General features: G+C 44.6%; 5 non-coding genes across 5 annotated transcripts; all 5 read right to left on the bottom strand.

Annotated features, from left to right (window-relative positions):
* Nucleotides 1–2432: 2432 nt before the first annotated feature.
* TRNAC-GCA (transfer RNA cysteine (anticodon GCA)) lies at nucleotides 2433–2504 on the bottom strand. The gene has a single exon. It is a non-coding gene; the product is annotated as a tRNA-Cys (tRNA).
* A 6878-nt stretch (nucleotides 2505–9382) lies between these two features.
* TRNAC-GCA (transfer RNA cysteine (anticodon GCA)) lies at nucleotides 9383–9454 on the bottom strand. Its single transcript has one exon. It is a non-coding gene; the product is annotated as a tRNA-Cys (tRNA).
* Nucleotides 9455–10740: 1286 nt separating this feature from the next.
* TRNAC-GCA (transfer RNA cysteine (anticodon GCA)) lies at nucleotides 10741–10812 on the bottom strand. Its single transcript has one exon. It is a non-coding gene; the product is annotated as a tRNA-Cys (tRNA).
* A 925-nt stretch (nucleotides 10813–11737) lies between these two features.
* TRNAC-GCA (transfer RNA cysteine (anticodon GCA)) lies at nucleotides 11738–11809 on the bottom strand. The gene has a single exon. It is a non-coding gene; the product is annotated as a tRNA-Cys (tRNA).
* Nucleotides 11810–15920: 4111 nt separating this feature from the next.
* Nucleotides 15921–15992, bottom strand: TRNAC-GCA (transfer RNA cysteine (anticodon GCA)). The gene has a single exon. It is a non-coding gene; the product is annotated as a tRNA-Cys (tRNA).
* Between the last annotated feature and the right edge of the window lie 11257 nt (nucleotides 15993–27249).

Below are 27249 nucleotides of genomic sequence, written 5' to 3'. Positions count from 1 at the left end.
GGTTTGGAAAAGGAGCAGCTGGGCATGTGGGTAGACAATCTGAGAGTTCATTCTGAGTTCTGAGATACGGCATGGAATTCACAAGTGATTTCTATGACGTCTTACACCAATCATCTTTTATGACCTTTCTCCCAACTCCCTAAAACACATTTCACCACCCTCTAGGCTTTGATCAACAGCAGAATTCTACACTTTTGATAGGCTAAAAACAGGTTCTCATGAATTATTTGACAGCAAGAAAGCTTCAATCCCTTTAGACAGGATGGCGGGAAAAGGCAGCAGAGAAGCTACTGTGGTCGGACTTTGTCTAATTCGGTCAGCTGGCCCAGAGAACTCTGTCTGACACCCCAGGTTGAAAATATTCTCTATCCTGAGTTCTGTTATCAGCATTACAGCATGAGGGCCTGAAAAAACAAAACTTCTTTTATCCTCAGGGATGTGCTTTGGAGTTTCCCTTTCACTGAAGCTGATTCTTTTTTGTTAGAGAAAGACTCGAATTTCTGACTTAGTGCTTATTTTCCCAGTTCCATAAACACTTGGAACTTTGGCAGAGAGCCGGGTGGCTTGTCCCTTTCCTGTCCCTGCCCTCCCACGACACCTTCTGATACTGAAAATGACGTCTGGTGGCAGCCTCCATCCATTTCCTCCTCCTCCCTGTGGGGCCTTCCATAATTGTGTAGGAGCTGTTTCTGTTTCTTGCCCTTCCCAAGAGCTCCCTAGTGGCCCCCACCCCCTGATTTAGCCCTTTCCCTCTTATGGGAGAGAGCCTGTGTATATGAGGCCATGTATATGATTTTCATCACTAAGCTGGGGCTGGTCCCTTCCTCAGTTGTCTTGCTCCGACTGTGAATATGAAAACCTTTCTCTACCTTTGGAAATGTCATTCTTTGACTTTGTTGTGAGTCTCTGCTGGCCTAGGAGGCGAGGTTTCTCCTCATTATTTTCAGACTCCTACACAGTCTGTATGCCTGTTGGGAGCGCCCTCCCTATACCCTTGGCACTGGATACTTGGGTCATAGAGGCCTCTGGGGAGGCTGACAGATCAAGGTGGAGAAGGCAAGTGTGGAAGAGGGCAGTGTGTGGCTGAGGGGCTGGGCTGTACTGGGGTCCCCAGAGGACAGTGAGCTAGCCCTTTGCTCTCAGAACTACCAAGGACATTATGCATCCTAGCTGAGTGGACAGTGGACTCTTGCTATGTGAAACCACAGCGACAGTGCTTGAGGGGAGGGGGCAGAAATGACAAATTCCTGCAACCACCACAGGGCAGAAGTGGAGGGGAAAGATAGGCCAGGAGGGTCTTGGGGTTTGGGGCCAACAGGAGTCTAGGCTTCCCTAGAGGGAGATACAAAATAACCATCTTTATTTCTTGTAATGATTTTTGCCTCAAAAACTATTTGTCTGGTATTAATATAGCTACCTGATATATATTTATCATAATTACATCTCTTTCTGTCCTTTTATTTTTAATATATTTATATCCTTATGTTTTCTACCTATCTTGCGTGAACATCCTATAGTTGTTCTTTTTTTATTATCCAGTTACATTCTTTGTCTTTTTACTGTGGTATTTTATACATTTGCATTTAATGTTAGTACTGATAACAGTTTGGTTTAAATTGTCTATCTTCTTTGTCCTTCCAGTTCTAGGTTCTTTTGCTCTCTTTTCCTGTCTCCTTTTGGCAACTATAGGAAGAGACCCCGGGAGTTGAGAGATGAGATCCCTGCACCGTGGAATGGAACTGGTAAAAATCCACAGGAGTCCATGGAGCTAACAGATTTCTCTTGATGATAGGATCACACAAAAGATGGTGAGTATGGGGCTGACAGACCCTGGAACCAGAGTGTATGCAAGGGAACCAGCAACTTTGTCTGCTATTGAGAGTGACCTAGGCTCCTGGGATTGGCTTTTGCCTAGAATAAAAAACAAGGAGCTAGAGAATAAAATCATTAGCACTTTTCCTGTGCTGACCTGGGTGGAGACAAGTGTCTCTAGGGGACAGCAATTTTCTCACTGTCCACAAAAGGTGGACTCATGGAGATGCAGAACCCGATCATAGCTCCAATTAAGCTACACGCCTCCCCATAGCAGACATCTGACTCCTTTGTTTCAATTACAGTCTCATTAGGGACATGCTTCCCTCCCCCTCTTCTACCCCTCACTCCAGCACAAGACGCTACCCCTGCTTAACAGACAGGACAGAAGCAGCAAGATGGCAGATCCTTGGTTTCCTGCCATAGGACAGGGACACTGATGATGCCCACTTAGGGATGAATCGGAGGAGACCCAGAATGCAAGGAGCTAGGCAGACAGAGCAACTATGGTAGTAAGCTCCTCCACTGGATGGTTTCAGGGGAAAACAACTTCACATTGACGTCTAATAAGGAAGAGGAAGTTTTTAAAAATGCAGCTTCAATTTAAATTAGGAATAAATAGGGGGCACCCAGATTTGAACTGGGGACCTCTTGATCTGCAGTCAAATGCTCTACCCCTGAGCTATACCCCCTCCTGCTATGGGGTGACTTAATTAATATTCTTCATCTGTGTAGCCACACCCAGACTACCTGTACAGTGATGAGTAACGCCTTCTGAAGTACCTCTCTCAGGAACTGCCTGGCCTGCTTGGGTGAAAATGCACCAACATGCTGCATACCAGGCAATGGGTTCCCTCCCCAAAAGCCCCCAGCCTATGTCCTCCTGGCCTACAGCCCCTAGGGGCAGGCAGCAGCCTGGAGAAGCTGGGATGATGGCTGCTAGAATGGCATGGGGAGGCAGATCCCCATGCCCGTCCTGGCGAGAACCTGAAAGCCAGAAACTTAACATGATTGAGTGTCTGTCCAAACCCATGTCATGAAGGCCTGACCCTCACCACCCTCGTGGGCTGACATTTGCTTCAAGGTACTCTCTAGCAAATCACGGTCTAGGACACAAGGTGATCCTCCCAGCAACCCCTTCTTCAGTTAGTATAGATGGAGAATGACCCACTCCAAGAAGTGGTCAGAAGTAGACGGCGGAAGAGTTAGGCATCCCCAAAAGCACGAACCAACCTATGCTAATGTAATTCAAGGACCAAGAAATGTTACTAGAGAAGAACCCCGTTTGACCTGGCAGCATTCTGATCTGTGGGCCATGACTGATCCTGTCCAGGAGATAAACTTACTTTGATTTGCATCTTTGCATCGCCAGCCATCCCAAGTCCCTGCCCCCACTGCTGTCATGGGAGCTGTCAAACTTTCTCTTCTGCAAACTGTCTCTCCCCACTACTGGCATTTCCCCCTCCTACCCACCAGCCTGGACATCTGGCAATCTCCTCAGAAGTCTGCTGGAAGCTTCTCTTTTCCCCTCCTGGCCAGGAGGCTGCAGAAACTCTCATCTCTACACTGATTTCTACCATGATGCTAAAGTCCCCAGGATTTCTTATTTCTGCCCAAGAGGGCTGACTGCCAGGTCAAATGGAAAGATTCATGAACCTGCAAGAGCGCAGAACTCCCCAGAGGCCAGAGACTGAGTGCCAGCAAGAACCCCGGTTTTAACAAACCCAAGTGTGCGAGAAGCAGCGTTGCCTGGAGGCCCACGGCATCAACTCTGAAGGCAGAGAGCCTTGCTCCAAGTCTTGCCCCAGCTGTGTGCCTTCTAGCTGGTTACTTCCCCTCTCTATGCCTCACTGCATAAGCTGTGAAATGATAATAGCATATACTTGATGGACGGGTGGGTAGATCAAATGAGTTAGTCCACATAAAACACTTGAATCAGGACTGGCACTAGGGAAGCTCTATGTCACTGTTTGCTGAGCAAATTTAAAAATGCACGAGGAAACTAGCTAATATCTGTGAGAGTCGACGGAATAGGAAACACTGGACTTGGACCTACAAAGACTCCACCTTTGACATTTGAATAAATCAATGAGGATCTTAAAAGGGAGAAATGAGATTGAAACTGAGGAGCAGAAGACTCAGAAATGATCACATATATTTGAAAAACTAATCAAGACATTCTAGAAATGAAAGATGCAATTAACTTGTTTTTACTTACTTCCTGTTGAAGTGTGATTTACGCAAAGCACACAAATTCTAAACGTACAGCTCAATGAATGCTGACATACACGCTCATCCAAAACCACCACCCAAATCAAGACAGAAAATTTCTAGCACTTTTAGGGTTTCTTTGCCTCCCTTCCCAACTGCCCCCCTCCCCAAAGATAACCACCATTCCTTCGCCATGGATCAATTTTGCCTGATTTTGGACTTATTCTTTTGAGTCTGGCTTCTCTCACCCAACCTCAGGTTTCTAAGACTCACACGTGTTTGGCCACCATGACAGTCGTGTGTTCTTTTTGATTCCTGTTTGGCATTCCAGTGTATGACTGTATCGTGATTTATTTATCTGTGCTACTGCTGATGGGCATCCAAGCTGTTTCCAGTTGGGAGCTATTAAGAGAAATGCTGGTATGAACCTTCTTTTATGTACGTGCACTCTTAAGTATATAGTTTGGAATAGATTTGCTGAATAAGAGAGCATTCACAGTTTCAACTCTAACTGATAATGCTAGTTTTCTGAAGCGGTTATATCAAACTCTACTCTTATAGGCAACATAGGAGACTTACTATTGCTCCATATTCTCACAATGCTCAGTACCACCAGTCTTCTCCATTTTAACCATTCTGGTGAAAATCTAGTGCTATCTCCTTGTGGCTTCCACCACATCTCCCCAAAGACTAATGAACATTTGAGCATCTTCTCATATTCTGATGGGTCATGTGAGTGTGTACTTTTGGAGAAGGGCCTATTCAAATCCCTTGTTTGTTTTTCTGTGGGGTTGTCTGTATTCTTCTTCTTGTTTCGTCCAAGTTCTTTATATGTTGTGGATACAAACCCTTCATTGGCTATATGTATATATGGATATCATGAATTTACAAGGAAGTTTGGAGGGACCACAGAAAAGCAGAAGTTTTGGTGAAGAAAATGATCTTGTTGGGGGACAGGAGAGTGAGGAGCTTTGCCATTCATTGGGTAGGAAGTCAATATACTGGCACCTCGGTCAGCTAAAATTGTGGAATTTTCCACTGACCCAGCTCAGGCCAGCTAAACTCACTCATTCTATTGGTGTAAGTTGTATTGTCCTAGAAAATTTTCCATGCCACCTGAATACTATATCTTATTGGCACAAAGTCATTCATAACATAATCCTATGATCCTTTTAATGTCTTTAGAAATTGTAATAAGGTATCCTTTCAAATATCTCTCATATTGGTTATTAGTGTTTTCTCTTTTTCCTTTGTCAGTCTTGTCTGGGTTATCATTTTTATTATTTGTTTCAAAGAACAACTTTTGCTTCATTGGCCCAATCTCTTACTTATCTGTTTTCTGTTTAATCAATTTATGCTTTCATTAATTCATATTTATTACTTTCTTTATTTTTCCTTTGGCTTTATTGTCCCTTTCCAATTTTGCTTAATTTTTTTTTTATTTTTTATTTTTTAGAGAGGATGGGGCAGATGCAGAGGGAGAGCAAGAGAGAATCCCAAGCAGACTCCATGCCTACCCAGCACATGAGTCTGACATGGGGCTGGATCTCATGACCCCAAGATCACGACCTAAGCCAAAATCAGGAAATCAGTTGCTGAACGAAATGAGCCACTCAGGCGCCCCTTTATGGACCTTTTATATCTTTTTTGGGATAGATTCAGAGTTAATTAATTTTCACCTTCTTCTTTTCACAAAGATGTGGGTGCAGGAAGGGTTTAAATTGCTCTCTGCACACTGTCACAGTTGCAGCTGACAAGTTTCAGTATCTGGTGTAATCATCATCATGTAGTTCTAACTCAGTTGCGATTTCTCTTTTGGCCCCTGGATTATTTAGACGTATAGTTTTTAATTTCTAAGAAGATGGGGATTTTCTAGTTATTTGTTAGGTTGTCTCGTTATTTATTGTTCCTTGAATTTTAATTTAATTTGGTCAGAATACATATTTGTTGTGATTGAAATACTTTAGAATTAGTTAAGACTTGCTTTACACTCAGAATATGGTCAGTTTGTGTGAATTGTCCATGAGTGACTGGGGGAAAAAATGCATGTTCTCTAATTGCGGAGTGTGAGGTTCTTTATGTGTTAATTAGGTCCTGTTTATTAATCATGTTCAAATCTTTTATATCTTTCTGATATTATTCTGCTTGTCCTTTCAATTCACAAAAGAGGGTTTTAAAGATCTCTCACACAATTGGAAAGTTGTTCATCTCTCCTTTTTAATCTGTTAATTTCTGCATCATATGTTTTGAGACTTTTTTTTTAGGTGCATCAAATTTAGAATTGTGGTACCTAACTGGTGAATTAAACTTTTTATCAATACAAAATGACCATCCTTATCTCTTGTAATGATTTTTGCCTCAAAAACTATTTGTCTGGTATTAATATAGGTACCTGATATATATTTATCATAATTACATCTCTTTCTGTCCTTTTATTTTTAATATATTTATATCCTTATGTTTTCTATCTCTCATGAACATCCTATATTTGTTCTTTTTTTTTAATCCAGTTACATTCTTTGTTCTTTTTTTTTTTTTAATCCAGTTACATTCTTTGTCTTTTTACTGTGGTATTTTATACATTTGCATTTAATGTTAGTACTGATAACAGTTTGGTTTAAATTGTCTATCTTCTTTGTCCTTCCAGTTCTAGGTTCTTTTGCTCTCTTTTCCTGTCTCCTTTTGGCAACTATAGGAAGAGACCCCGGGAGTTGAGAGATGAGATCCCTGCACCGTGGAATGGAACTGGTAAAAATCCACAGGAGTCCATGGAGCTAACAGATTTCTCTTGATGATAGGATCACACAAAAGATGGTGAGTATGGGGCTGACAGACCCTGGAACCAGAGTGTATGCAAGGGAACCAGCAACTTTGTCTGCTATTGAGAGTGACCTAGGCTCCTGGGATTGGCTTTTGCCTAGAATAAAAAACAAGGAGCTAGAGAATAAAATCATTAGCACTTTTCCTGTGCTGACCTGGGTGGAGACAAGTGTCTCTAGGGGACAGCAATTTTCTCACTGTCCACAAAAGGTGGACTCACGGAGATGCAGAACCCGATCATAGCTCCAATTAAGCTACACGCCTCCCCATAGCAGACACTCTGACTCTTTTTTTTCGATTACAGGGTTATGCTTCCCTCCCCCTCTTCTGCCCCTCATTCTAGCACAAGACGCTACCCCTGCTTAACAGATAGGACAGAAACAGCAAGATAGCAGCTCTTTGGTTTCCCACCACATCTCAGAGGCCCCTGTCTTCACCTTTCTTCTTTCCTGTTCTTCTCAAGGAAAGCGTGCCCATCCCCCCTTCCAAGTAAACCACTCCATCCGCACTCTGGTCCCCATGACTGAACTGACTCAATTCTTTCTCCATCTTGTTCCTTCCCCTGGCCAAAAACCTGCTCCTATCTCTAGCCTAAATTAGATTACGTTTTCCACCTTCCCTGTAGCTCCTCTTTACTTCTCTCTCTGGACATTTTGTAGTCCTCATTCTCCAACTCTACTTTCTCACACGATTCCTCATCCTGTACATCTCATCTGTCATCAGGTCCTGTATATTTAATCCTGGAAGCTTCTCTAGAATTCCTTTTCTCCTCTGCATCCACTTCCTTACTCCATCTGTGTCACTGGGTAGGTTTTGTTTTGTTTTTTTTTTTTTTAACTCTGTTAGCTTCAGTTTCCTCATCTTAAACAAGGACAAGTTTCTTGGAACAAATATGGTTAACTTCAGGTAAGCAGCTAGAAATGGTACTAGCACATAGTAGGTGCTCAAAAAATAATACCAGTTAAGGAAGTGTCCTTTGGCAAACTCAGCCATGTAAGCACTCTCTGTAATGTCTCTTAAGTGATGTCCTGAGATGAAGGGACTGGCCTTGCTGTTTCTTGACAGTCTGCAGGACTCCTTATGACCCACAGAACAAAGTCTGAATTCGAAAACCTCCCTTACAAACAGACCCTCCTCTGCTGAACATCCGTGTCTGACATTAGGTCACAGTCATGTGCCCTCCACCCTGTCCCCTGTATAGTCATCATGTGCACAGACACACACACATGCACCCACTCTGCACACATAAGTACTTGCAAACTTGTACCCTTGCATACCTTCTAGAGCCAGAAAGTGCTCCAAACACATGGCATCTTTGTTTCTTTGTGCATGTGCTCCCCACACACTGCCTGACATTCACCATCCAGACCCAACTGACCCCACCATCTCTGTAGAGCCCTCAATGAGTCAGCCTGGAGTGGCCAGGCTCCTTTCTAGCTAATATATTTTATGTTGCAAATCACTCCTCCTCACAAGAGGGAGAGCCTCTAAAAAGAGTGAGGAAGGAAAACGTATGAGTAGATTTCGCTCACCTCTGGACCCCCAGGCCTGGCCTCTTGCTCAGCACAAGAAACATTTGAGGAATTTAACTGAGAGGGCTGATTGCTCTCTGGGGTTTTGTCCTGCCCCAGGGAGAGAGGGGGATGGGGGAGGGGAGGCTGCAGAGCTGCTGCCAGAGGGCTCCCAGGTGGCCCAGGGGAACCCGGGGTAAGGGGGCATATGCACCAGAAAGACAGGCGCATTTTCAGTGGGCAGCTTGCCTGCTCCCTACAGGTCAGCCCTGCTTATTCAGGATGGGAAAACCACCTGGGTGGCTTCAACATAGGAAAGGTACTTGCTGGGAAAACAGACTCATTCCTCTGTGGGGAGACAGGACACCTAATAGCTTAGATCTAGTACACAAGACAGGAGACTGAGAGGTCTCTGGATCTCATCTTCATGTCCACTACTCACTCTACATTCTGTTCATTGAACTGTTGTTGAATGTCAAAATCCCTCTCCCTCAGTAAGTGGGTGAGCTGTGAAGATCAGGAAACTTCTGCACCCAGGCAAGTTTCCAGCTCTGAGTCCTTGTCTGACTCAGGAGCCCAGGGCCTCTTCAACAACCAGGAGACTTTTCTCCCAATTCCATGGCTCTCTGAGGTGGGTGGGAGATCTGTTTGAGATATCAGCCCACAATTATTCCCATAAGCTAATAGACTTAGAAGGCCTGCAAGAAGTAGTTGAGGTCTGCCTTGGCCTTGGCCTTGGCCTTGGCCTTGGCAATGGGAGAGAGAGCAGCAAAAAGAGAAAATGAGGATCACTGGAGGTGTGTTATAGGTTGACTGGGTATGTGTGAGGCTCAGAGGAGAGAGCATGGCCTTGAACCACAGCTGTGTCAACCCAAGACCTCCCTCACCTAGTCTCTCCCCAAACACACCAGTCCCTAAGAGTCCTATGTGACAAGAACATAAGTCTCTGCAGGAACCCTGCAGACCAGAATGCAGGATGCCATGCCCATTGCAATCCAGTTCCAATTCAAACCCTTGGCACATAAATAAGGGGGCACCTGGATTTGAACCAGGGACCTCTTGATCTGCAGTCAAATGCTCTACCCCTGAGCTATACCCCCAGGCTGCAGACTCTGTATAATTAATACCTTTCATTGTCTCTTTGGTAACACTCAGCTCTGCAAAATGAAGTCATGGCCCCCTTCCAAAACTGACTTTCTAGAAGTTGCCAGACCTGGTTCATAGTAAGACATCCTCTATCAGCCCTGCGGCTTCCCAGGCCTCAGTCCCTGGTGGGGTCATTAGCAAGGAAAAGAGAGAAGCCACCTGAAGAACCCCCAACCCATTGCCTTTTCAGTTTAGCCCAAGAGCTGGCCAACCTGTTACCAAGAAAAGGTTCTGACTTGCTTGCTTGGTTTTCAGCAGGCACCAGATTACCCTTTCTCCATAAAAACCACAGACCCAGGCCTCCCCGACCACTTTGATTCAAGGAGAGCAGACAAGGTCAGGTGTAACCACACTGCTGTTCAACACGCTTCCATTCCCTTAATGTTTACAGGAAGCTGTAGAGGATGGTCTCTATCTTTCACTGGCCCTGGAGTCCACAGACAGAAATGGGCTGTTGGTTCAAATGCTATGAGCTCAACAGAGATTCGGGGTTTTTATTACATAAATTGGACTTATAGGAACAACTCTTTAGAGACTGGAAAGAAGTCTCTAGTTGGGAATCAGCTTAGACCAATCGTAGCATCTCTGCCACAGGGAACAGAGACAAGGACCCCCTCACCCCTGGTGGCCTGGTTTTATGAACTTCTCCAGAGGACATTGGTCCTGGAAAGAATAACGCAATATCCACTAAGACCAAAATCGTTGTCTTTAGCAGACACTCTCCAAAATAGTTCAATAATGAAAGGACACACAGCCACCATCTGTCCATTTACCTGAGGGCAGATTTGCAGCTAATAATAACAACTGACATCTGTGTTCTAGGTGGTGTTCTAAATGCTTTAAATTCTCTCTCTCTCTCTTTCTCACAGACACACACACACACACACACACCCTATGAGGTGGTACTACCCCCATTTTATAGATGTAAAACCTGAGGCACAAGGGAGAGTGGGAGCCACTTGGGGTGACACCCCCTACCTCACCCCAGCAGTGACCCCTAGAATCAAACCAGACTTCCACAGGAACTTTTGGGGTCTTCCTATTGCTGCTGGATGTATGCAAGGAATAACTTGTCTTCGCAACTCCAAAGCACCAAAGCACGGTGAAGAGCTTGGCACTGGCCAGTCACTGGTGTTCAGCAAGTCAATGAGTATGGATGGATGATCCGTGCACAACCTCCTGGCCCTTTCTCCTTAACTGGGAAGCAGGGGGAAGGACTATCCAAATTTACACATAAATAAGGGGGCACCCGGATTTGAACCAGGGACCTCTTGATCTGCAGTCAAATGCTCTACCCCTGAGCTATACCCCCAGGGTGCAGAGATTACATAAGTAATACCTTTCATCATCTGTTTTATAACACTCAGTTCTGAAAAATGGCCCCCTTCCAGGACTGGCTTTCTGGAAACTGCCAGACCTGGTTCATGGCAAGACATCTTCCTTCAGCCCTGCGGCTTCCCAGGCCTCCGTCCCTGGTGGGTTATTGGTGAGGAGAAAAGGAGAGAGACTGCTTGGAGAACCCCCAATCCATTTCCCATTGCCTTTTTTATTTAGCCCAGGACCTGGCCAGCTCTCTCCAAAACTACCCACCCCATCAGGGCCCCCACTCTTTACTTTTCTCCCTTCAGTGAAGACAGAAATGGACTCTAAATCAGACAGTGTTGCAGAGCTCCAATAGTTGGGAGCAACCCTTGTCTGAGTAGCTAAGCCAGGCTTTAGACCCAGAAGGTTGAAGCAAGTACATGAGTGGGCACTGGTGTGGGAAAAAACAGATCCCCAGAGGGAAATGTCTATCATACATGGAGAGAACCCGGATGCTATGATTTGTCTCTGTAGGTCTCACCATGTCTCCACTGAGCCAAACTGTTTTTGCTGGGAAGGAGAGGAGAGGGCGATGATTTAAGGTTACCATTTACTGTCTGACCCTGGGAAGTACTGTCTGATCTCTGGTCTGCTCTGGAAAAGCCCAGCATAATTCCCAGCATGTGTCTCTGCCTTCTCTTTGAAGACCCAATAGAGTGGAAGAAATTAGATATAAAGAGAAAGGAGAAAAAGCTAGATGCCAAGAGAGATATCCAGAGCATTGGTATAGGCAAACATGTAAGGGGCAATCCACCCAGATTGCCTTTGTGCAAGGGCTGACCCATGGCTTCTGATTTCAGGGAGGGTCATAATTAGCGTGGATGAAAGGAAATTGGAATATGGGCAACAGCTGTGAATAGGAAAAACAATAGGTCAGGGGGCACCTGGATTTGAACCAGGGACCTCTTGATCTGCAGTCAAATGCTCTACCCCTGAGCTATACCCCCCTGCTTTGTATGGGTGTCTAATAAACACCTTTCACCTTCATAGTCACACCCAGAGCTCCTATAACCCATGGGGAGTTTCTACTTGTCTCCAGAGAGTTGATCAAACCAGCAACTTATTCCTCCACAAATTCACCCCAGAAAGGTCCTTGCCCAGTCCCCAGATCCCCCAGCCTCTCCCCTCCACACGCCTGCATCTCCCCCTGTTCTTCAGTCTGTGATGACAGCAGCAGCCAGAAGGAGTATTGACTTTAACTACTGGAAGGGCTTTTAAGATTCACTTGTCTGAGTTTCTCTTATTCTACACCACAAAATGGCAACTTGAAGAGATGCTGCCTATCATCTTTGGAGACACATGCAGTACTTACATCTGAAGATGTCTCTCGAGTGTGCGTGCTTATTCACCAAACCTGGAGGGTGGGGGGGCAGCTGGGGAGGTTAGTGAAATTTCCAGTCCCTGACCTGGACCAAGGAGTTGTCCTAGAAAATCATGGAGACATGAGAACTACACAGAGCCAGAGAACTCCTGAGCTACAAGGAAAAGCTCTATCCTGAGCTACACTTCCACCCACAGAACATGGATGTTTTTAATATTATATTTTGTGCTTTTATTGAAGTATCTTTTTTTTAAGAGTTTATTTATTTATTTATTTGACAGACAGAGATCACAAGTAGGCAAAGAGTCAGGCAGAGAAGTGGGCCCGATATGGGGCTCGATCCCAGGACCCTGGGACCATGACCTGAGCCCAAGGCAGAGGCTTAACCTACTGAGCCACCCAGGCGCCCCTTATTGAAGTATCTTATGCAATTATTTTTAAGTCAGATAGTGTTTTTAAAGCTTTCCACAAAAAACTCAATTCTTTGTATCTCCCTCCTGCTACCCGGAGGCAACCACCCTTTACTGTTTTGTCTGTTTCTTTTAGTCTCTTTGCTGCCATGATTTCAAATAATATAAATATCTCATAATATGCAACATCTAACTTAATCAAGTTTCAACACCAATTGTCTTACTTTTATGATGAAGATTATAACTTATATGTCTCCTTCCTTTCTCAATTTTCTGTTATAACTATATCTCAACTTTTGGTTAAATAACTTTCTATGTTTCTATGTTTAATATTTTCACTGTTACTAGTTAATAGTTTTCATAGTGCTAAGTGGAACTAAGAATTCTGGTAAAACTTTTTGTTTTTCCTGGAGTTAGTGATAACCTCTGTTTCAACTGCTTAGTTTTCTTGGAATATCTAAGATTTTCCACAACCTTTAATCACTCCCTAGCTACCCCAAGAGCCAAAATGAACTCCAAGAAAGCAACTCTAGCTTCCCCACCCCCAGTCCCTCCTGGCTGATGGGGATATCAGGGATGAGGAGGGCCTGCTGAAGGCCAGGATAGGGACACAGGGTGGGGGGTCGGGGGTGTGGAGGGGAGGGCAGGTAAGGAGGCTGCCTAGCAAAGGAACATGCCTGCTGGTGAGCTGGGAGGCACACTGAGAACAAAGGAAAAGCAAAAGAACAATGAGACACTGAGTCATGGCTTCTAGGGTAAGAGTGCAGACCAAGAGGTCTGCTTCAATTCTGAGTGCCCCTCATGTAGTCTGACTTAACATGCACACAAACGGTTCTGAATATCTCACTACTTTGCATCTCCTGCATCATGAATCTGTAAAGTTTACAAATAAAAACCACACAGTTTGGAACCTTGACAAAGCCTACTCCGGCCTCAGAAAGATGAGTTCCTTGTGGCAAACTCCCTCCTTTCCCTCCTGGCCCCACTCATGGGCCCTCATCCAACGAATGTAGCTTCCCAGAGACTCCTGGCTTACCTTGAAAAGACACGTTTATGCCTTGGGCCTTCAGGAAATAATGTTGATTAAATAGTACCACCTGGTTCTCTTCTGGAGGAGAAAGGGCAGAGTGGTCTGTGGTGCAATGCAGTGCCTTTCCCACCAGAGCAGAGTGACCTGACCTCAATGAGAAATAAAAATGGTTGCAGAGAGCAGAGGTGGGAAAAAAAAGTCTGCAGGGCTGAGAAAGAATGGAGGGTTTCAGTAGACTAAAACCAAATTCTGAGCCTTGAATATAAAGCCCTTCAACCTCTGGCCCCTGTTTCCCTTGGAGCTCCAGCCCACCCCTCCTTCTCTTTGTCCCCAGGCACTTAGGACACCCCTGGGGGCACTTTATGTCCCACCGTTGTGTAAGCTCTTTCTCCTGCCCTGATTGCCCCTTCCTGCCTCTCTGCAAGAGCCAAGAAGGCTTCCTGGAGGAGGCGCCAGCTTCCGTCCACAGTCTTCAAAACATGCAAAGTAACCGCCTTACCCCTTACCACTTAATGGTATTTGTCTCTTAGGGTAATATTTTATGTGACTAAGCAGATTGTAGCTACAATGATATTATTACTGACTATTATCATTTCCTTGTTTGGCGCAGGGTGGGGGGACCTGCCAGGGATTATGCCGGCTTGGCTTTAGATTTTTGCTTTTAGCTGTTGCCTTTGAGTCTATGGAGAGGTCAGATAGAGTGAGAGGTTTCCTGATGTCCTGAATGAGAGTTTCAAGTGGAATGAAACAGAGCAGTAAATTGACACCTTGAAGTCTGATACAGCTTGCAGGAATGACTGGGCGAGAAACACTGCCGCCATGTGATCATGACGTGGGAATATTGACCTGAAATGTGAATGCCTTCGAGGGACAACTGGTCCACCATCTAGATGCCGGCACAGAGCATAACTGAGCACTAATTAGAACAGAACTGAAACCACTGCCTTTCCAGTTTGCCTCCGAAATTCCACCAGCCAGCATTAAAGAGCTCCCTAACCGGGTCACCTTGTTCATCTTCCTGAGAAAACATGCTGCGGCGTACTCACCCTGGTGGGGACTTTCCATCTGAGTAGCAGAGACAGGTGCGTGGAAAGCAGATATCCCACAGTGCATTCCCGGGGTCCCTGTATGGATGCAGGGGGCAGAGAAGTAGCCCCAGGGTGTCACAGAGCCTCATGAGCGAAGTGGCTTACAACCCTTCGAAGGCAGAAGCCAGCTCCTGGCAGTCAGCGTGCTCCCCGAAGAGCCCCCTCGCTGCCTTTCCTTAAGGCCCCTTGCTCTGTGCACGCACTCCCTGCAAAGGCAGCTCAGGGCAGAGCGACTGGAGCCCTAGGGGTCTGCTGTGGGCACAGTCCTGTGCTCAGCAGGGATGGAGTGCATGCAGAAGGAGTCGAAGTTCCATTCTCCCTGCCACGGAGGTGGCCCTGTGTGGTGACATCTGCAAGGCTCTAAGGGTAAGTGTTAACAGGGGGTCTCGGTCAGTCCTGGAGAAGTTCACCTGCAGCCACAAGAAGCTGGAGAGGCTCTCTGGCAAAGATCTCTACCATCCGAGCTCCCTTCTCTCCTTGTAGGAAAACTCAAGTTCACAAGACCCAGTGGTGGAAAGGCAGTCCTTCAGAAGTAAAAACCTGAATAGGGTAGGAGTCATGTAGATTGAATGAGAGACCACTTGATCTGTAGGTAGACCCCCTGTCTCCTCTTGTGTCCCAGTTCTAGCTGGCTCCTAAGCACCTGTGTCACCCCATCAACATGTCTGTTTATCTTTGGTCAGCCCATGAGACCAGCTCCACCGCAGACCGGATCCATTCCTGCCCATCTCCTCCTTCCCTGGCTCCAACCTCCTTCCACCTGGCAACCATGCAGCTTTCCCTCCCCCTAGTGTAGGACCAAGACGTCTAAATGCCCCGATGTTACCCTAGAAAGGCATTTAGAATGCTCCAGAACAGCAGTTGCTAAATGGTGCAGACCAGAAGAATTATCTAGTGTTTCTGTGATGTGGGTGGATGAAAAGGAAGGAGGAGGGTGTCATTGAGAAATCAAGCTCCTCAGGCCCCAGCTCAGGCCAGTAAACCAGACTCTCTGGACTGGGGGCCTGGGAAATGGATGTGTTTCTCCATGTTCCCTGGTAATTCTCCTGCTCAGACACCTTGAGTCCCTATATCATCTTAACAACACAACATGATCATGGCTTGAACCACATTCCTGGTTCTGGGACTTTCCTTTGTCCCAGTCTGCTAAACATCAAGGGCCAGGCTGAAGGTACCATTTGGTGTAGGTACTAAAAGTTAGCTTGAGTCAGGGGGCACCTGGATTTGAACCAGGGACCTCTTGATCTGCAGTCAAATGCTCTGCCCCTGAGCTATACCCCCTACTTTGCTAGGTATCTAATAAATACCTTTTCACCTGAACTGCAACACCCAGCTCCCCTGTGCACTAAAATTTCTATTGAATTCTAGAAAGTTTCCCTTTAGGAAATGAGCGCCTTTTGGCCCTATTCCTCCCCCCCACAGAGATCTGCCCACCCACCTAACTTTAGCTCCCAGAAACTTCTTTGCTCATAATCTTGCAGCCTGGTTTTTCTTAGGCCCACTTTGAAGGTGCTGCTTGGAAACTCACTGTTAAGAGCTGGACCACTTCTGCCTTCCTGGTGGTCCTCAGCAAGCTCCGGCTCCTTGCACCATGGCTTCTGCACCCTCCCTCCCACCCTCATCCCCCACACTGCTGGATGGGTCCCGGGCTTCTTTGCTCATCTCCCCCTGCTCTGTGTTCTCGCCACCACCACCTCCTGACCTTCGGCAGGGTCCTGACTGAACCCAGACAAATTACGGGAATTATTTAGCTGGAGAGGTCTCAACCCCCCATTCTGGGACCCAAGAAGCTGTCCCAACTGTCCCAAGGAGCCTCCCACCAGAAGGTCAGCCCAGCTGGAGAGGAGCAGCAGGGACTGTGTGCGAGAACCAGGGCCTGAGATGCCTCTGCTGGACGGACCCTTGCCCTGAGGCCCAGCACTGCAGCCCCAGCGAATGAACTTGGCTGGCCCCTGGCCAACACACCACCAAAATCAAAAGACCATTGACTTCAAAAGCATAGAGAAAAGACACCCGCCCAGAGGGCCACAAGAGTCTGTGAGAGTGCCTGGCTTGTGTGTGTCGGGGAAACCAGCACTCTGCAGGGCACAGAGACTTGCAAAGGAAAGCCCCGGGGAAGAGGAGTATCTCCCTGTCATTCTTCCAGTCTAGTCTAGTGCCTTACATTTATTCCACAGGTAATAAACCCTCCTTGTTGAAAAAATGAAAAGCACACCTCCCCATTTTCTACAGCGCCCACCATGACATTAAGCATCAAAATTAGCAGATGATAAATTTGTTGGATGGACGTACAGATAGCAAACTTCACAAAGGCATTTAAGTATGGAGTAAATACAGATTATCTGAGACGCTATCAGCCAAAGAAACACCGCTGGTGTTTTGGTGTCTGCCCCTTTAAACTTCGGCACCCCTTTCCTCCAAGTTGGGGCGCCCCTCTTTATAGCCAGAGATGAGCTGGCTCCTGGCCACACTACGCCCTTACCAGCAGCTCTCCCTTGCTGGTCTTCTGGCTCTCTTAGCAACATTCTCCTCTCTTACTGAGAAGGGAAAAGTCAGGGAAGGATTCAGAGAAATCCCCAAACTAAAATTTCTCTTGTTAAAAAAAAGTGAGAGAGAGAGAGACTCAAAAAATCCATTAGGAGAGCGCCAACAACAATACAACAACAAAGACCCCACTCCACGAGTCATGATACTCAGTGGGGCAATGTTGGAAGCCTTCTCTCAAGAGCTAGAAACAAGGAAAGGATTGTACCTAAAACCAGAGATGGTGTGTTAGGGCAAAAGAAGGGGAGGGGAATGGAATGGAAGAAATAAAACAGCCATTATTCATGGATACTGTGATTATCCCACTAGAAAACAACCACAAATTATTTGAATTATCAAGTTTAATAAACTTCAGGATAAAACATAAAGGTATTAAAATCAAATCTACTTCTGTACACCAGTAATGAAGAATTAGAAATAAAATATTTGAAAAGATGTCATTTTCAATTGTAAGAAAAATACAGGATCCCTAGGAACAAATTTAAACTGTACAAAACCTTTTTTTAAAAAGATTTTATTTATTCGTTTGAGAGAGAGAGAGCGCGAACGTGAACGCACAAGCAGAGGGGAGGTGCAGAAGAAAGCAGACCAGGACCCTGAGCCACGACCTGAGCCGAAGGCAGATGCCCAACCAACTGAGCCACCCAGGTGCCCCCCAAACCTTTGTTTAGACCGTTTTTAAGTTTCCATGAAAGACATTAAAGGAGACCTAAGTGAACAAAGAAATATGCTATGTTTTTGGATAGGACAAAATAATAATTTGGTAAAGACGTTAATGCTCCCCAAATTCATCTGTAGATTTAATGCAATTCCAATCAAAATCCCAATCAGGATTACCATAGTGCTTGACATTCTAGTGCTAAAGGTTATGCAGGAAGAGAAAGGGCTGGGGACAGATAGGGTTTTCCTAAAGAAAACGAGCTAGACATGAAAACTAGCCCTATTAGATATGAAAACTTATCATAAAGCTGCAAGGCAGTGTAGTGCTGACACGAGGATAGACACACAAGACCAATAAAGCAGGTTGAAGATTCCAGAAATGGAGCCATCCATAGAGAGAAACTTGCTCTATGGGGGAGGTGGCATGGCAGGCTGAGAGCTGGAAAGGATGGGCGCCAGGACAGCTGGATACCCGTGCACAAAATAATCCCCAAGTGGATCGAAGACTTGGATATAAAAGACAAATCTTTTAAACCTTTAGAAGAAAATATAAGAGAAACACCCTGAAGGAACTTGGCATAAACGGATGTCTTCCTTAAGACACGTGCCTAAAACCCATGAATAAAGGATCAATGACGCATTCGAGTTCATTAAAATGAACTACCTTCTCTGTAATAAAAGCCTCCAGAAAAAAAGTGAAAAGGTGAGTCACACATCAGGAGAGATTTGCCGGGAAAGGTACAGTCAGAAATCAGAAACTACACTGGGCATTTCAACGGAGAGAACGTGATGGGGGGAATTGGTTCAGTCCCCCTTAGGACGCTCAAGGATAGAGAAGAGCAGGGCAAGGCAGTCTTCTAACCCCGGGAGCTGAGAGGGAAACAGGGAGGAGCTTGCAGTTATCAGGATGGAGAAGCCTGGAGGCTCCGGAGAGTTGGGGGCTCAGACTGGCCCGTAAGGGGTGTTGGTGTCTCGGGATGGGGTGCTGGGGTCTCAGGGCTCCGGGGGCGTCTCCCGGGGGAGCCCTGCCCATCAGCCTGGTTCAGGAGCGCCCAAAGAAAGCCAGCAACCGGAACCCATATTGTCCGTGTGGAAAGGATCATCCCTAGGGCTGCGCCGGCAGGAACAAGCAGAACAAAGCTCTCTCCGGTTGCCTTCTGCTCCGCTAGCTTATTTTGCATTTTCTAGGATAAAAGTGGAATTACACTTTATGAACTTTTTTGTCTAGCTCCTTTCACTCAGCAGAAATGCTTTGGGATTTGTCCCTGTGGTCACGTGTGTCAATAGTTCATTTCTTTCCCTTGCTGGGTACTGTTCTATGGTAGGGCTCTGTTAACACTCACCACTCACCTATTCTGGTCTTTTGTGTTACTTCCAGTGTCTGGCTATCATAAAGCTTCTGATACACATTCATGGGCAAATCTTTGGATATATGCTTTCATTTCTCTGGCTCTTCCCTGAGTGGACATGGTCATAATGCCTTGACTTGTGAATCATTTTAATGTTTTACATTTCAAAAACAAAAACAAAAACAAAAAACCCACAATAAGTAGGAGGGGATAAACCTAAAAACAAATATAAACAAAACCCAAAAGCCTAGTGGTACGTCATATTGATAACATGACCAAAAAAAAAAAAAGAACAATTCTCACTGCTATATAGAGAGAGAGTTTTTGAACTACAACGAGACATTGAACTTCACTTGGTAAGTTGTTTGGTATAACTTCCAAAATCTGTTTTTGAGCAAATGAGTAAATATATTGATATTTGGGGGAACCAGGGCTCTAACTGTGGGGGGTGGGGGATACTAATGTGGAGTGGAGGAAGGCAAGGAACTGGAATTCCCCCTAGAGAGGGACTGGAATTGTCAAGTGTGATACACACGGATGTGCACACAAGCATTTCCTGACACCCCCCGCCAAAAATGGCTGGAAATGACATGGCAGCAATGAGCACTCCTAATGCTCGTATTGTGGTTACTAAATATCATTAAAAGGAACCAGGAACTCTTGGAGAAATGGATGATTCCAGGGCCAGGCAGGAAACCCAACAAGTGAACAATGCAACATCTCATGCCACAAAGTTCGAGAAGGTCCCAACTAGTCAGTACAAGTCAACAGAACGCAGGGCTCACGTGAAAAGGCCTCGTGCTAGCTCAATTTGGAACAATTTGAGCATCCGAACAAAGATAGGAATGTGTGATAGCTCATGAAAGAATCCATGAATAGGGTTTTTTAAAAATTTTAGGTGGAGAAAGGAAAGCTGTTCTTTCCAAAAAAGACAACTAATCAATGTAAAAGGACTGATAGAAATATCAAATAATAACCATTTTATAACCATCAGTGTAATAATGGATCTTGGTAAGAATGATTAAAGGATGCTAACTTTGCAAGGTGAGGATTGTTGGGAAACAGGATACAGAAAAATTTGTCAACCATCATTTTAACTGAATCATCAAATTCAGCTTCATCAGTAGTGGGGCCAAGTGACATCATTGCCTTTAGCTATGACGCATGGACATAAGGTAAATATATACATATATATATGTATATATATATATATACACACACACACACATATACATATACACACACACACACATATGTAACACATAGACATAAATATAACATAAACATGAGAAGGACATAGTATCACCTACGTAGTCATTTTGCCAAAATATTGAACTTCAAATAATGAGGAAACGATCAGACAAATCCTTCTCTCCAAAAGTAAACCACTATCCTAACTGTTAACACATCCTTGGGCCTCTTCGTGGACTTTACATACTCTTGGCGAGATCCAGCCATGCTATCTTGCGAAAGCTGATCGCAGGGACCATTCTGCCAATCACCCGAGGGGGACTCTTCAAAGCTGTCAATTTCACAAAAGAACACAGAAGACTGGATCGAAGCAATCTAAACTCACGGACCACCACATAGAGTGCGCGAGCCTTCGCTGCACCCTATGTTGGAAAGAAAAGGCAGCTAAGGATGATGTTATTGGGAGAATTGAGAAATATAGACTATGTGTTGCGTAATAAACCCTGGATCGCAAGATTGACAAGCCTCCCGTGTGTGTTGTGATTAGGTAGAATGCCTTTGTTCTTAGACTCTAGTCTAGAGGAGTCAGGACAAAAACCCCCAGACACACACACACACACACACACACACAGCAAATGTGGCAAAATGTTAGCAACTGGTAACCCCGGTAGGGTATTAAAATTTTCATTGTACCATTTTTATAACTTTCCTATAGATTTGAGACTTTTTGAAATAAAAAGTTAGATTATGTTTAGAACTTCCTTTATAAACAAAAAGAAGAAACATCATTACCAGTAACCCAAAACCCACAACTGTACCTCCTCCCAGTTGTTAACATCCTCTCTCCAAAGCAACTGCTCTTCTAACTTCTGACCCTGTCTGTGTCCTATTTTCGGATTTTACGTATCTGCCTCCCTTTATTGTTTGTGATATCCTTCCACACTAGCGTGTGTAAGAAGGGTTTGTTGCCTTCTATAGCTGTATGGTATTTTGCTAGATGAATATTCATTATTTATCTAAATTCCTGTTAAAGTTTAAGTTGTTGCCAGCTTGGTGCTATTACGAAAAAGCAGCTAAGAAAACACTTGTGCCTGTCTTTGATGAACTCGTACACGCACTTCTGTTAGAAGCACAATTAGATCACAGCTATGCAATCGTTCTGTTTCAGTAGTTAATGACATACAATTTTCCTGGATGGTTGTATCTACCAATTTATTGGCCATTTGGGCAGTGTCTTTTGTGAAATGCCTGCTCCACTCCCACTTTTCTGTGGGGTTGTCTGTCTTTATTCTCACTGATTTGTAGGCATTACTTTTATATTTGGATACAAGTCCTTTGTTAATTACATGCATTGCAAATATCTTCTCTTTGACCTTCAGCTTTCGTAAAGCCGTCTTTTGATGAACTGCATTCTTAACCGCGATGGTCTGATTTATCAGTATCCCCCTTTATGTTTCATGCTTTCTGCATTCTCGTGAGTAAATCATTACATTTTCATCGGATCACAAAGATATGCTTTTCAGGTTTCTTCCAGAAACATATTGTTTTATTTATTTATTTACTTATTTTACATTCAGAGCTACGGTCTACCAGGAATTGATTTTCATGTACGGGATGAGAGTGTAGACCTTTTTCTACATGGTTTATCCAACTAACCCAGCCTCGCACGTTGGAAAAGCCATTCTTTCCCTCACTACTCTGTGCACCAAGTTTGTCATAAATCAGGTCCCCACATATGTGTAGATCTGTTTCTGGACTCTCTCTTTTGCTCCACAGATCCACATAATTTCTCGCCCATCATTACCACCCCATCTGATTACTGTACATGCCATCTCTAGTGGTACAGTTCACCCAGCTCTGTTCTCTTTCACGAGTGTATTACTATTCCTGGCCTTCTGCATGCCCATAAAAATTTTGGAATCAATGTGTCAATATCCACAAAAAGATTATGTGATTTTTGGTTGAGATTATTCAAATTTATAAAGATGGGTGGAGAACAGTTATTGTTGCTTTTCTCAGCCCTTCATTCTACTAACTTAGTATATCCCACTACTTTTTAGGTCTTTAGTTTTTCTCAGTGATGGTTTATAGGTTTCTGAAGAGATTATACATCTTTATTTTTATTCTTCAGTAGTTGGTTTTTTGTATGATATTGGAATAGCACTGTTCATGGTTTTTCTACCTTTTAAATTTCTGTCATATGGAAATAGAATTGATTTTTGTCTTGTCATCTTGTATCCAGTGATCTGGAAAATTCACTTAATTCTGGTGATTCTTCCATATATTCTTTTTTAAAGATTTTATTCATTTATTTGTCAGAGAGAGAGAAAAAGTTAGCACAAGCAGAGGGAGCAACAGGCGCAGGGAGAAGCAGGGTCCCCACTGAGCAAGGAGCCCAACGCGGAGCTTGATCCCTGAGATCATGACCCGAGCCAAAGGCAGATGTGTAACCGACTGAGCCACTCAGGCGTCCTCATCTGTATATTCTTTTGGATTTTCCGCACACACAATACTATCAACTGTGATTAATGGCAATCTTATTTTTTCCTTATTATCTGTGCTTTTTCTTTTTTTCTTTCTCCTTACTGTACTAGCCAGGACCTTGGAAACACAGTCGAATAAAAGTGGTAACCGTGGAGGTCCTTTCCTCTTTCCCAGTCTCAAAGGAAAAACTTCCAGTATCTCATTAAATGTGATGCTTACTATGAAAATCTTCTAACCCCCTTTATCAGGTTAATAACATTACCTTCCACGGAGGGCTGAGTAATGGCCCTCAAAGATATCAAGTCCTAATCCTCGAATCCTATAAATGTTATGTTATATGGGGAAAAAAATGTCTTGGCAGAGGTGATTAAGTTAAGGTCTTGAACTGGGAGATTATGCTAGATAATCTGAGTGGCCCTGAATGCAATCGCAAGTGTACTTACAAGAGGGAGACAGAAGAAGACTTGACACGGACAAAATAGGAGAAGGAAATATGACTTGGAGGCCAAGACTGGAGGGAGGCAGCCACAAACCAAGGAATGCTCGGCAGCCACCAGAAGCTAGAAGGGGCGAGGAATGGATTCTTTCTCTGGGGCCTGGGGATACCTTCAGGTCAGCACAGTGAAACTGATTTTGGATCTCCAGGCTACAGAAGTATAAAATAATAAATGTGGGTTGTTTTAAGCCCCCAAGTCTGAGGCTCTTTGTTACAGCAGCCATAAGAAACTACACTGCCCATGAGTATTATGCTAAGTGTTTCTACACCATGAAGAGACGTTGAGTTTTTCAAATGCTGTTTCTGCGTCCATGAAAATGGTTGTGTGATTCTCCTCCCTTATTCTATTAATGTGATGAATTCTATTGATCAATGGTAAATCAACCTTGATTTGTTCCTGGAATAAATCTGATTGGTCACGATATTTTATTCATTTAGATATTCTCAGATGCATCTAGGTCATAAGAAAGATTGGCTTCTACTAGTCCATTCTTACCTTGTCGGGTTTAAATGTCAGTGTTACATCGGCCTCATAAAATATGTTAGGGAGTGTCCCCCACTTTTCTAACTCTCTGGAAGACCGTATATGTGTTTGCTATTAGTTCTTCCTTATATTTGGAAGAATTCTCCAGTGAAGCCATCTGAACCTCAAGTTTTCCTTCTGGGAACATTTCCAGTTCAGGAGTCTATTTAATAGATATGAAAATATTCAATTTTCTATTTCTTCTTGGTCAGTTTTAATAAATTATGTTTTTCAGGGAATTCGACAATTCCTTGAAAATTCCATCTAATGTTTCAGATGTCTTGGCATTGAGTTGTTCGTAATATTCCTCTTAAACCTCTTTGGTGTCTCTGGGACCTAAAGTATTCTCTCATTTGTCATCCCCTCCCCGCCTTTTTTTAAGTAAGCTCCACGCCCGATGTGCAGCTTGAGCCCACCCCTGAGATCTACGGACTGAGCCCACCAGGGACCCCTCACTTGTCAGCCTTCATATTATCCATATGTACCTTCTCTCTTTTTCTCTTGATCACTCTTGCTAATGGCTTATTGATTTTGTTGGTTTATTCAATGACCAACTTTGGCTTTGCCATCCTATCTACGAACACTTGTTTTCTGTTCTTATCTTTATGGTTTCATTGCTTCTGCATTTGGCGGGGGTTAATTTGTTGTTCTTTTTCTAATTTCTTGAAATGGTCATTTAGATTACTGATTTCTCAGCCTTTCTTCTTTTTCTTTTTTTTTAAAGATTTTTTTTTTGACAGACAGAGAGGCAGGCAGAGAGAGAGAGAGAAGCAGGCTCCCCGCTGAGCAGAGAGCCCGATGTGGGGCTCGATCCCAGAAATCCTGAGATCATGACCTGAGCTGAAGGCAGAGGCTTTAACCCACTGAGCCACACAGACGCCCCCTTTCTTCTTTTTCTAATATGTGCATTTAAGGATTTAAATTTCTATCTAAATGTGATTTGAGCTGGAAAATGCAAACTTTGTATACGTTCTATTTATCATTCATTTTTGAAGTATTTCGTAATTTCTATGAATTATTTAAAAGTGTGTTGTTTAATTTTCTGCCCCCTCGTGCTTCAGACATTCTGATTCCTGTCTGGAATGTTCTTTCCCCAACCTTGTCTGCTTTGCAAACTCCTGCTGACCCTTCACTGTTGGGTTCAAGTAGCGTGCTTTGAGAAACCTTCTCTGCCCACCCCAACCCTCTAGGCAAGACGTAGGCCCCCTTCCCTCTACTGGGTTTGTCTCTGGATTTATCCTCTTCTCATTGCTGGTGTCCACATCCGTCCGTCACCAAACAGGGAGCTCTTTTTAGGTACTGATGCACCTGTCATCATTGTGCTGAACCCCAAGTGGTTTTTGTTGAACAAATGAACTTGTGTGCTTGTTTTCCTTGGACAGTTTTGCGTTTTTTTTTTAAAAAGACTTTATGTATTTACTTGTCAGAGAGAGAGAGCAAAAGCAGGGGGAGCAGCTGGCAGAGGGAGAGGAAGAAACAGGCTCACAGTGGACCAGGGAGCCTGATTTGGAGCTCGATCCCAGGACCCCAGGATCATGACCTGAGCCGAAGGCAGACACTTCACTGACTGAGCCACACAGGTGTCCCCCTTGGACAGTTTTAATTTCAGATATTCCCTTTTATCCACGGGAACCTATTAAATTGTTCCCAGATTTTCTAGAGCTGGGGTCCAAATTATACCTCCCAGACTATCTCTTAGCACCAATAAGTGACATAAAAATCCTCTGTGATACTAAAACCCTGGGGGTTTTGTTTAGAAAATATGGTCACCTTGATTATATACTCTTCCTGCCCAGTACCGGGCTGAGAATCTGCTAGTAACTCAGTATGGACTCATTTCTACTGAGTGGCTTTTGCCCCTAGCCAAGCTAGAAATAACTCGGTGTCCCTATAAAATACTCCTAATTTCAGGTGACTAGTCTTTGAAGTGACAGGTCCCCCCCCACCCCCCAAAACCATAAGGCAGTATTGTATTCATTACGAGGTCACCCAGAATGAATGACTCAAGGGTTAGCCTTATAAAACCTCAAAATCTCTTGTAAAAAATGAGTCAGAATCTAGTAATAAGCTTGATTCTATTGTAATTAATAATGTCTTTCCCGGGGTGGGCCATGTTCTGCACAGTAAGTGTTCTTTAATGTACACAGTGAGAAATCTAATTCTATTTTCAAAAGCTGTGGGGAACTGTTCAATAACTTCGTTACTGACTGTTTAAAATAAACTTAAAAACAAACTCTGATGTTTGTTTCATATAAGTCTGGATTTTTCCACATGTGAAGTTTGCTTAAAGGAAGGCCCACCTACCTTCTTTTGCTATGCTTCTCATTTTTACCAGCTCCGAGTGACCTCACTTCTGCCCCAGAGAACCCAGACCCAGAGCCTTTCCCTCTGCCGAGGAAGCCTGGAATGCCCTAGGGTTCAAGCCTTCATTCCTGACGCTCAGAGCTCTATCCCCGTGGAAGGCGCAGGGGCCCTGGGATGATGGGTCACTCTCTCAGCTGTCATCGGTCACTGGCCCGTCAGCGTAGGCAAGTTCTGACATCAGCATATTAGAATAACTGAGGCTACAGAAGGTTCTAGAAAGTATGAAGAGCAATCACAGATGCCAGGGCCCTGAAACTTCCTCTACACATTTGCTACATACCCACCTTACCCCAGCTTGCTCTCTCTCTTGTTTTTTTTTTTTAAGATTTTATTTATTTATTTGAGAGAAAGCATAAGCATGGGGAGCAGCCCGCAGAGGGAGAAACAGGCTCCCCACTGAGCAGGGACCCCAATGTGGGACTCGATCCCGGGATCATGACCTGAGTCGAAAGCAGACCCTTAACCAACTGAGCCTCCCAGGTGTCCCTTAGCCCAGCTCTCTTAAGCCACCTCAGGGGCTGACCTCCAGGTTGGCTGAGAATGGAAACCAGGGACGGCTGGGTGGCTCAGTCGGGCAGGCATCCCGCTCTTGGATTCCGCTCAGGTCCTGATCTCATGGCTCGTGAGACCGAGCCCCGTGTGGGGCTCCACACTCAGCAGGAGTCTGCTTGGACATTCTCTCCTCTGCCCCTTCCCCTGCTCTCTCTCCCTCGCTCACTCTCTCTCAAAAATATCAGCAAATCTAAAGAGAAAAAGAACAGAAACTTGGGAGCACTTGAGACCCCAGAGCCAGCTCTCGCCGAAGCATGGCCCTCCCCGCCACCACTACTGGAGGCCCCAGTGACGAGGGGGGTGGGGCAAGAGAAAGGTCTTGAAGCATCGAATCATCATATTTTTTTTTCCAGTAGTCAACAAGTCCAAACAATC

Source organism: Lutra lutra, chromosome 11 (assembly GCF_902655055.1).
Source record: "Lutra lutra chromosome 11, mLutLut1.2, whole genome shotgun sequence".
In the NCBI taxonomy this organism is placed as follows: Eukaryota; Metazoa; Chordata; class Mammalia; order Carnivora; family Mustelidae; genus Lutra; species Lutra lutra.
Note: the sequence above shows the minus strand (reverse complement) of the source record. Positions and strands in the feature narration are given on the sequence as shown.